Source organism: Leucopleurus acutus, assembly GCF_964270905.1.
Source record: "Leucopleurus acutus genome assembly, chromosome: 18".
Taxonomy (NCBI): Eukaryota; Metazoa; Chordata; class Mammalia; order Artiodactyla; family Delphinidae; genus Leucopleurus; species Leucopleurus acutus.
Window position 1 is genome coordinate 20,193,092 of NC_139160.1, and position 11,524 is coordinate 20,204,615.

The following is an 11,524-nucleotide window of genomic DNA, read 5'->3' on the forward strand; positions in this document are numbered from 1 at the left end:
CTTGCTTTTAAGGCCTTCTAACAGTAAGACCCACCAGATTATCCAGGATAATCTTCCTTATTTAAATTCAGTTGATTAGGGACTTTCATCATATCTGCAAAATCCCTTCATAGTAACACCTAGATTAGTGTTTAACTGAATAACTGGGAACTATTACCTTGCCAAGTTGGCGCACCATTATAAGAAAAGAGTTGCTTTGCCTTTTTGCAGGGTAAATGCAGAAACATTTAAATACTCAGTAAATAATTGCTAACATATAGCCAATGATAACTAATAAAGACAAAAGCCTTCAGTTACAATACAGAATTGACCATGGAGGAGATATAGGGAGCCAATAAATTTTAACTTGCTTTTATGTGCCACAAATACTGACTTGGGGAGGTATGAATTCTCATATATACCTGTAAGATGTTTGCCCCACCAGAAAAAATTCTCAGTCTCTCACATAATAAGGAACCATCTCAATGACTTTATAATAAACAACAAATAACCTACAAATGAACTCCTAATACTAGTTTTGTTTGCTTCCAAAAGTCACCTGACAGAATCAGATATAAAAAGAGGCAAAGGAATTAACAGATTTCCTGGATCACTATAAATGTTGTAAAACCCTCATTAAGATCCCCTTAAGAAACAATACGATACAGTAAAGCCACCATTACTAGTAGCGGCAAGCCATGAAGTGGGTGGAGGTGCTTACAATATAGGTATCTGAAAGAACTTGTATCTAGAATATATAAAGAACACCATAAAGTCATTTTTTAAAAGATAAACCAACAGAAAAATGGGCAAAAGATTCTAGGTACTTAACAAAATAGGACATAAGTATGACTAATAAATACATGAAAATGTGCTTAACTTCATAGGATCAGGGAAATGGAAACAAAAAATGCTACTACAAAACCTACCTGAATGGCTAAAGTTAAGACAACAGAAATCCCAAGTGTTGGCCTGGCTGTACGATGACCTGCTAACGGGAGTGTAACAGGCAGGGTTTGCTGAGATCGAACATATGGCCCTTCCTAATGATTCCACCCGAGGTTTACCCAACAGAAACGTGTATGTAAAACCTACATGAGAATGTTCAGAGCAACACTGCTCCTAATAGCCCGAATCTGGAAGCAACCCAAATGCCCATCTACAAGAGGATGGGTAAAATCAGAGTATTCATACAGTGGAAGAGTCCACATTAATGAACACACTAAAACTAGATGCAGCAACACGGAGGACGTCTCAAACACAATCTCGAGTGGAAGAATCAAATACAAAACATAAACTGTATAAATCATTTTGTACCATTTCATATAAGGATCCAAGCCAGGCAAAACTCATCCATGATGTTAGAAGTCAGGATGGGGTTATGGATAGCAGGGGGAGGGGCGGGCCCTAGGCAGAGGTGATTAGAGAGTCGCATGCAAGGTCCCTTAGGGGACTAGTGATACTCTCTTCATCTAGGTACTGGTTGCATGGGTGTGTTCACTTTGAAAATTCATCAAGCCATATACTTAAGATTTATACACTTTTTCATATGTGTTATACTTTAGAGAAGTTTATGTTAAAAATCTATTAAGTAATCATGATGTGGAGATCATAGATATACTACTGCATGAAGACGAAAAAATTCCAGACGTTATACCAGGATGCTTATTTGAGAGGATACAATTTCCAGTGGCCACATCATTTATAGATTCAAGTAATGTTGTATCTCACTTAGAAACCACTTAGATGTGAAGGTGATGCATGATGGCTTGTGAGTTCTCTAATTTTGAAGATGCAAGAGTCTGAATAAAATTATTTCTTGAAAACTTACAGCGGAAAAATTCCAAGCTGATGTTTTAAAAAATATTTTTAATATGTGTCATACTAAGCTGTGAAAAACAGACACGAATTTTGTATTGAAGTGTTCATAAACATATTTCAAACTAGCCAAACAACTTTTTTTGCATATTCTCATCAGAAAAATGCAGGCTTCCTCCTGTTCAGGGTTGTCTTGTATTTGGCCACGTTGGACATACACGTTGGATGCTAGTCAAAGGGGGTTTACTTTTGATGGATGAGCTCATTTTCACAAACAAGTTATTTATGTATATTTTGAGTTGTAAAACATGAATTTTAAACATTAATGTTTAATAAATGTTGAAAGCCAAGAAGATAAAACAGTGCTTACACCAATCTGTGTCAACATTTTTGTGCTTCTTACTTTCTTTACAGTCTTGAGAATTTGTTATGATTCAAAAACACTCTTTAAAAAAAGAATTATTATAACGATACTTGCAGAAGGAGAAAACCTGATATGTGTCTTGCTTCCGTAGGTACCTTGGGCAGCTTATTTCATCCTTATCAGTTATTTCATCCTTATCAGGCTGATTCCTCATCTGAAAATGGTGTGAACAAGAGCCCCTTCACCCTCTAACTCACAGGACCATGGAGCATAGCAAGACAAGATGCCCGTATGAAATCACTCTCTTCCTACCCAGGTATTAGTGACCAGTGCTTTAGTGCCAGTGGACTCCAAAGCGAGGAGTGCTCTCTAAGGAGAGTGCACAAGACTGTCCACGGGAGTGTAATAGAGCTTCTGCCTGTGTTAATTTTTATTTCATTCCCTCCTGCTAAGATGTGTATTTTTCGGCATGCTTTATAATATACATAACACTGTGGTATGTTAATACATACAATTATACGGAAATAGTTCATAGGCTGGGGATACATGCGGCAAGTGTGAGACCCCCAAAGGTCCCTACCACAGCTTTGTGTGTAAAAGAAAAGAGTCTGTGAGGACCAACACAGAATATCTGCTGTGCTATTAATATGTACCTTGCCTGTTCCCAGGCTGCTTGGCTGTAGAAATAAAATATTTTCCTCCAGGAAAACATAGCTCATAAACTTCTTCACATCTTTTAGTAGCCCTGGCCAATCCAGAGAAAATGTCCTTTTGGTCTTCAAAGATAATAAAAGGAATCTAGATCCTTGTAGTATTTGGCCTGAGTCCAGGACTCCAATCCAAGAGCAATGAATTTCCCATTTCCTTCTCGTCTCTTTGGCACCAGGTGTCAGTCTCCCGCCACTGGTGATGCTTAATGAGTGATAGTAGGGGTGCAGAAGAGAATCCTAGCACTTCCTCTTTGGGATGATAACAGTATGTATTCAACCAGTCAAATAACATTTTCATCTTATTGGGTTTGTTGGACAAATTCAAATATGAATGGAAAATGACGCTTAGTGGTGAGAACTGAGTGAGACAGGAGACTTTTTTTTTTTTTTAATTTATCAAGATGGTATTTCAGAAAACTTTCTGAAATCTAGCTAGGGGTGTGTGTGTGTGTGTGCACGTGCGCGTGTGTTTAACCCCTGCATGCAGAGCTGTAATATTGAGCACAGGTTGTTCAGGTGATGGGTTGAAGGTGTACTGCCTTTTTGGTCATTGCTGGATAAACAGGATTGTTATTCTCAAAAGACTAAAACTTAGTCCTTTTGGTTTTCTTCTAAAATCATTTCAGTAAAAACACTGCCACCCAGTGTTTTGATTAGGAGAAGCACAGCAGACCACACAGTAAAAAAAAGTTTTCCAGAATAAATAGCAAATAACTCTTTTTTTTGGTTATATATAAAGAAAACCTGACGGACTATAGAAATTTCCTGTCTTCAATGTAGAATAACGCAGCCCATGTCTTGGTCATAGAGCAGAGAAGCTGTACACAGCTGTGGGAACGATCATTTTGATTTTTAAATATAAATTCTAAAATAATCCTGCTAATAGTCCAGCCTTGTTCAGTTGTTCTGATCTGGTTCATTGCACAAAGTCCAGGCTGAGGGATTATTGTAGGTGCTACCTCATAGGGTTGCTGTGAGACTTACAGTACAAACCTTGAACAGGGCCAGTCAGGTCATAACTACTCAATAAGCATCAGCTATTGTATTTAGTTTTCTTCATCACTTGGATCTGTGACTACTCTGATTATTAAGTTTTCTATAAGAGAACAGATACATTATTGTGGGTCTTAGGCCCTTTTCCCCACTGAAATTAGTATTTGTCTAATATGAACTTGATAAAAGAGGTTTATTAGGAAACAAACATTCAACTACAGCAGAATGGATTCTTTTTTCAGGAGTGCCAAGGAGAAAGAAACCATGTGGAGGGGGAGGGGAAAGTTCACCGAAATGAAAAGCGTTGGGCCTACAACACTGGGTCTTCAAGCCTGGGTAGCGCTTTGCAAAGCCAAGAAGAGGTGAGAGGACATTCTAAGCAGCAAGCTTAGCCCAGGGAACAAAGACATCAGAGACCCCGGCAGGGTTGGGGGGTAGGGGGAGACTGGCTGAGCTGCTGCAGACGATGTTAGCCGCAAATTAATAGGTTGGAAAGGCATCCATGGAACTGAAACCTGTTGAACAAGTAATAGCGAGGTACTGAAGGTGCTTCCAGTAGGGAAGAGACATGCTAAGACTTGTGCTTTATTCACATTATTGTGGTCAAAGGGGAAGGTAGTAAAAATGAGGGAGACAGGGAGACCAGATGGACCTCATCTCGGGGAGAGCGGATGAGGGCTGGCACTAAGGTGGTAGGGATGAAGAGAGGGTGCTGGGGCTGAGAGATGTTTCTGGATCTACATGGTTCAGTGACCAACTGAAAGGGACACACCAGTGATGACCCTACAGCGTCTAGCCTGGGAGGCTGGGGAGGTGGTGAAAACATTGAATCAGGAAATACATGAGAAAAAGAAGAGGTTTGGGAAGGTAGAGGGGGAGTTCAATTTCAAATACATTAAGTCTGAAGAACCTCCAAGTGGATGACCTTCACAAGGACATCCAAGTGAAGACACCCAGAGTTACATCATTCTGGATGTCAGAGAGGAAGCAGGATCTAGAATCGTAAAGATATGTAGATTTATACATCATTGCCGCTGTTGATCACCACCAGATATCTCTGGCATGGACGGAAGAGTGCCAAGCATTCCTCCTTAAAGAAAAAAAAAAAAAAAAAGAACAGAAAGTGGAGACTATGAAGAAAATGGGGGAAAAAAACCCACTCTGAGACAGAAAAATAGCACCAGAAGAGAAAGCTTGGGTTTCAAGCATCAAGGGCTCAACCATCCCAAATTCTACAGGAGGATCAACCAGAACAAGGACTGAAAAGAGGCCACTGGATCTGGTAATTGGGATGGGACCCATGACGTTATTATGAGTGTTTTCAATGGAGTGGTGAGGATAGCAGGGAAAATGAATGGAAAGTGAAGGCATTTGTTCATTTGTTCCACAAATACTTATCAAGCACCTATTATATATCAGGCACTGTCCAGGCCTCAAGGATAGGGCAGTAAACAAAACACAGACTCCTGGACTCATGGAGCATGCAGGCCAGTATTGTTCACAGACTACTCTTCAAAGAACATTCCCTAAGGGTCTGGGAAGACAAGAGACTAGACAGTTTTTTGAGCAGAAAGGTGAACTTAAGGGAAGTGTTTCTTATGGGCTGGTAAGGCTTGAACTTGTGGCTGAATCACGATAGATGGAGAGGAGAGGTTGGAGAAGACGGGAGGGAGGAGGTAGGAGAGACAGAGACAGAGAGAGACAATCACACAAAATCCCCTGCAGTTGCGGAGTGGGTGTTTAACCTTGGAAGGGTGAGGGGTCATTTTTTTCCTCCAAGACAGGAAATGATTTGACAGTTCACATCTGATGGCCTCCATTTTCCCTGTAAATGAAGAGACAAGCTGAGAGCAGACTGAAGGAGATGTTAGACAGCAATTGGAAGAAGTGAATCAGAAAGTAGGAAAAGAGCCAAAGGACACAAGTCAACCTTAACTTCCAAGCAGAGTTGTATCCAGTTAAGCAACAAGAATATGTAGCGGTGTTTTTGCTTAACACACACCTAACACACGCCATGCTCAATAGAGGCTGCGCGGAGCCTTCCTCAGACAGCAAAGGCGTCTTCTCCTCTGTCCCCAGCCCCCAGCTCTTGTGACTATAGCAGATATTTATGTGGGGATCAAATTCCAAGAGATCAAATACTTTCTTTTACTTCTCAAAGAAAAGCAATAGTTGTTAGGGAGCGTTTATTGGCCAAGTACTCAATTTTATTTATTTTGGCAGGTCTAATCACTGGGGAAAGCAGGCAGCCTACCCCTACCCACTTTTCCTCCCCAATCCTACCCCACCCTACCCCATTTGATCCTGCAGAAATACCAATGACGGCCCCGCCGCAAATCCTCAGCCACTTTTTTTCATGAGTGTTGTTGTTACCAATTGACCTTCAAATCCAGCGTTTGAAAAGCACAGAGAATAGTAGTAAGATGGACTTTCTCCAGGTAACTGCCTCCCATTCCTTCGGTCTCATCACCCTTAGTGGCCACATTCCAGAATGCACCCCCTACTGGCCACCTCTTCCTGATGGTACTTCCCCATTCCCATCTCCATGCACCGCCCACCCCCACCCCCACCCCACCCCCACCCCCCCCCCCCCCCCCCCCCCGGCTCCCTATCACCGAAGACCTAAGGGCCCTTACCCTTATCTCAGGGTATGTCTGCTTCTTTTAGGTATTGCCCACCTAATACCACATGCTTCTAGGAACTAGACATTCTTCTAGGTGCTTCTAGAGGAAGCCTCTAAAATATCCTATTAATGCCTTAGTGCCCACAATTTCTTTCAGCAAACAGTACTGTCCTGGAAAAATGCGTATGCTCTACCATTAACAAGGGGGGGAAAAGGCCAGTATATAAAGTTGTACTGTGTAAAAATACATAGCAATATCTCAAAGAAAATATTTCAAAAGTTTAACAGTTCCCTTAAGGTGGGATTACTGGTGATTTTCCCCTACCTCTTTATACTTTCCCAAGTTTCTATGATGAACATGTATCACTTTGATAAACAGAAAGAAAAGTTCCCAAATTAAAAAAAAAATTACAGCCATGTTTTATTAAATTGGGAGACAAAAATGGCAAGGAAACGAGAGGCTTCTTCCTGGACCTCACATCAAAGTGAGGAGTGCTTCCTCTCACTGTGCTTGTCTTGTAAATCTCTTTTTTTTCCTGCACTTTTTGCTCTGACCTTGACCTGTCTTATTTAGCATCTGAACTGGTCCCAACAATCTCAGCTTAACAGGTTTTATTATATAAATATGCTTTCTTTTGTATCTCCAAACATCTTAAGTATTGTCGACTTTCTTTTCTTCTAACTCTAGAAACTTCACCTGGGTTAGCTCTGCTGGGAAGCCCTTCTGCATGGTGAAAAGGACAAAGGCCTGACATAGCTGAACTTGACTCCGCCTTGCTCTCTCACCTGCTGTGACCTTGAACGAGTGAATTGAATACTCTGAGTCTCAGTTTCTCCTTGTTAATTTGCACTCTTAGATTAGAAGTGACAGAAGCCCAGCTCAAGTTGATTTGATGCAAAGTCATAGCCTCTTGGAAGCACTCACGGAAGGTTGGACTACCTAAGCTTCAGAAATACAGGATCCTTTACTACTGGATCCAAGAATGCCAACAGCAGAGTTTTCTTTGCTACTTCTCCCTGCATGTCATTTTTATCCTCTAGGTGTTTTCCAGGTTTTATGTCTTCTGTCTTCAGTCACCAGGAAAGAATTAAAATCCTGCAAGAGACTTATTGGTCAATTGTGAACAGGAGGGCTGCTCCTCAGCCGGGTGGGCAGCATCAGTTAAGAACCACATAGAGAGGGACTTCCCTGGTGGCACAGTGGTTAAGCATCCGCCTGCCAATGCAGGGGACACGGGTTCGAGCCCTGGTCCGGGAAGATCCCACACGCCGCGGAGCAACTAAGCCTGTGCGCCACAACTACTGAGCCTGTGCTCTAGAGCCCGAGAGCCACAACTACTGAGTCCATGTGCCACAACTACTGAAGCCCATGCACCTGGAGCCCGTGCTCCGCAACAAGAGAAGCCACGGCAATGAGAAGCCCGCGCACCGCAACAAAGAGTGGCCCCCACTCGCCGCAACTACAGAAAGCCCGCGCGCAGCAACGAAGACCCAACGCAGCCAAAAATAAATAAATAAATAATAGTTTTAAAAAAGAACCACATAGAGAATGCCCTGGCAGTACAGTGGTTAGGGGTCTGCGCTCCCACCGCAGGGGCCACAGGTTCAATCCCTCGTCGGGGAACTAAGATCCGGCATGCCACGCAGTGCAGCCCAAACAAACAACAAACAAATACACCCATACAAAACCTCATGGTATAGGATGCAGGGTTAGTTCCTAGAAGCACGTGGTCTTAGGCGGCAACCCCACGGGTGTCTACTACAAGTCCCTTCCTTATTGCATTTTGGTAAGAGCTTTTTGAGATAATGTATGTAAAGTTCATCACCTCCTCTAACTGGCACGTCTCCAATGCCTACTACATGATAAGTGCTTTCTAAGCAATGGAGGGAGAATCAGCAGAGAACCAAACAGACAAGCAGCCTTGTTTTAATGGAGTTTATAGTTCAGAAGAAACACTTGACTCACAGTAACCACTCAATACATACTGGCCATTAAGGTGGCCCATTAGCATGTGAGTGTGGGGAGTAGAGAGAGTTCTTTAGAGTGAAATCCTGCATACACACACACACACCCTCAACGGGACCTGATGTCTGCCAGCTGACTGCCAGTGGAAGACGGAAGATTAGATAACCAGTCCCACTGGGGTCACTGCTGCCCCATCTCTCAGGTTCACTCAGGAAGAACTAGGAAGTCCCCAGATGCAGCTGTTGGCTAGAATTCAGTCTCTGGGACAGTCCCCAGCTGTGGCCTATGCCATATGGCTGAGCTGCACGGGTGACCCTAATGCAAACATGCCCCTGCCAGGCTCCCCCAGTACTCCCGCTGCCATCCCTTCCCTTGTCCTTCACACATTCCCAGTTGCTCCAGCCAACTTACAATGCCAAGTGTCTGTGAAGCACTGGACTTCTGTAATGCACGAGAGACCAAGAGGGCTAAGCTCTCGGAGGTGGGCACAGTTGCAGCACTTTTAGTCAGAACATCACAGGCAAGGCATAGCTCTTCCTGACTCCGTAGATACGGGTCTTAAACGTAGAGGCCCTGACACTGGTCCCTGCTGTCCCTGCTCAGGCTGTGAGTCTCGAGTCTTGTGCGCTCTGTGTGGGTTAGGACGAGAAGGCAGAAACGACATGTCACGGTTTTCCCTTGAACTCCTCAAAGCAGCTGCTCTTCTACCAGAGGTGGGCGGGACGTGTGGGGAAAATGGTAACACCGACCCGGATTTGTGGGAGGTATAATCAGGAAGCCACTTTACTCCCTGAGGGTCAGATTCCACAGGAGGCAGCTGAGAGAGAGGACCAGACCCTGGGGTTTCACAACATGCGCCACAGAACCTTCAGGTTTCCTTGAAAACACTTCTGGGGACACCAGCCGGGGGACAGGTGGAGACACCTGATGTACACCTGGACTCCACCATGGCAACTGATGGGGAAGTCAATCAGAAGATGGTTTGTACAAATTCAAAGTTTTAATGGCTGTTAAATCATAAAAGGAAGGGTATTTGCACCGTGCACACTGCGTTCACTTAGGGCGCTGTCAGCCGGCCACGCGCATCTTATTACACATACGAACAATGGACGAAGATCTTGAAGACGTCTCAGCCATACGAGGACTGCACTTCGAAGAAAAAAAAGCCATTTTACAAAATATTGAAGCCATTCATATTATACAGCCAACCGCAAGAAAATACTGAAAATCAATATCAAAAGAAATATTTTAATTTTGAAAAAGAAAATCTCTCAAAACAAGGATTACAGAGCTTCATGTTGCCATATATACATGGAAAAAAAAAAAAAATTTCAGGACCCTGCATTCTCAATGCCCATCAAGGTGCAGTCATCTAAATTCCTATTTCTATAATCAACCTCTGACTGTCGCTTACACTGAATACGCTCTTTGTTCAGAGTGTTTTCTTTTTTACACCATTATGCTATTGGACAAAACAGGTATTTGTGCAGTACAGGAAAATATTAAAATATATTTTAAACTCGGTTAAAGTGCACAGTACATTTGATAGGAAGTAACTGCTAGCTGCCAATCCAAATGACTATTTTCAGTAACCCCTCCCTCCTTGCCTAGACAGGAGGGCAGCCTTGGCGTTGGCTGATACAAGTCTGTGTTCAATCTCAATGCATACTGTCCTCCTGGTGTCTTTTCTTTTGTGTTCGCCTTTATATTTGGCTTATAACTTGTGGCTGCTGCTCTAAAAACTTACAATGGCTTTTCACAGAGGTGACGATGCAGTCAGCATTCGCAAGATTTTGAAAGACGAATTACTGGGCTGTCTGTAACTGCAGGGCGAGTGCACACGCACGTAACTGCCTAAAATAGGTGGTGTGTCTGTGAAGTCTTATGTGACTCTCTCAGACCAACACGGACCCCTTTCCTTAGCTGGATTTTCTCTAGTCATTGCTTTCTCCGAACTTGCTCCCTCCTGGGCCACTCAGCCTCACAAACGCTACTTACTTCACCTTCTCCTGAGCCCGCCTTGCTCTTGCATGCAACTACTCCACCAATTTACTGACTCACTCCCGCGGTTTCACACCAGAGGCTGTGAACGTTGCCGTGTTTGACGGACTACTTTGAAAGCCACCAACTAAGCTGCAATAAAATAAGCGCGTCTACATCTCAGAATAGTTTCCTCTTTCAAAACGGGCAGCTGCAAAAAGTGCTGGTCTCCCGATCCAAGTCCTATACACCTTCAGTTAATTGTTGACCACTCTCCGCCGAAGCGGCCCTTAAAACACTTCTTGGTTAAACGATAACCTTTTTCTCATCTCCACTTTCCTATACCACTTCCTTATTCTCTACCTTTGGTGCTACACTTTTAATTACCCAAGTTACAGTGCAAAATTACACTACAAGACACATGACGCCAACACTTGTTACTTCTTCATGTTAAAACGTGAATGTTTTGTGCATAGCAAAGTATGAACCCAAAAAAATAACTGTTCACATTTTATCTTCAAGTTTAATATGTCTTTTTTTTTTTTTCCATCACAGCTATTTACAAACAACTTTGGGGTGCTCTCTTGATTTCTGTCAGTTCATTGTATCAGGGGACAACAGGGCTGCTGGAATGTAGGAAGCTGGATGGAATGCAGAAAATATAAATAAGACCAATGTTCCAGAAACCAAAGTATAAATAACGCCTCCCCCAGAAAATAGTTCTTGTCACAGAAGCACCTGCTTTTTGCTTAATTTTTTTTTTTTTGAGTCATATACACCAGAAAACATGACTATGGAGACCTAGATACTTGCACACCAAAGAGGATAGAAAATAACTCAATATTTATAATATTAAAATAAAGTGTTTAACCACAAAAAAGCAGTAATAAAATAGTTTCCTAATTTACAATTTGCATCCAAAGGATGAATAACAACTCACTAATAAATAATATTTATATAAATATTTTGTATGTCGAAAATAGTTTTTTTAAAAGGCAATGGTCTCAAGAAACTTCTTGAAAATTTTGGTGGCAAAAAACCTGACTGCAAGTTCCCCTCCCCACCCCCCCCAAAATACACATTGCGTTTGG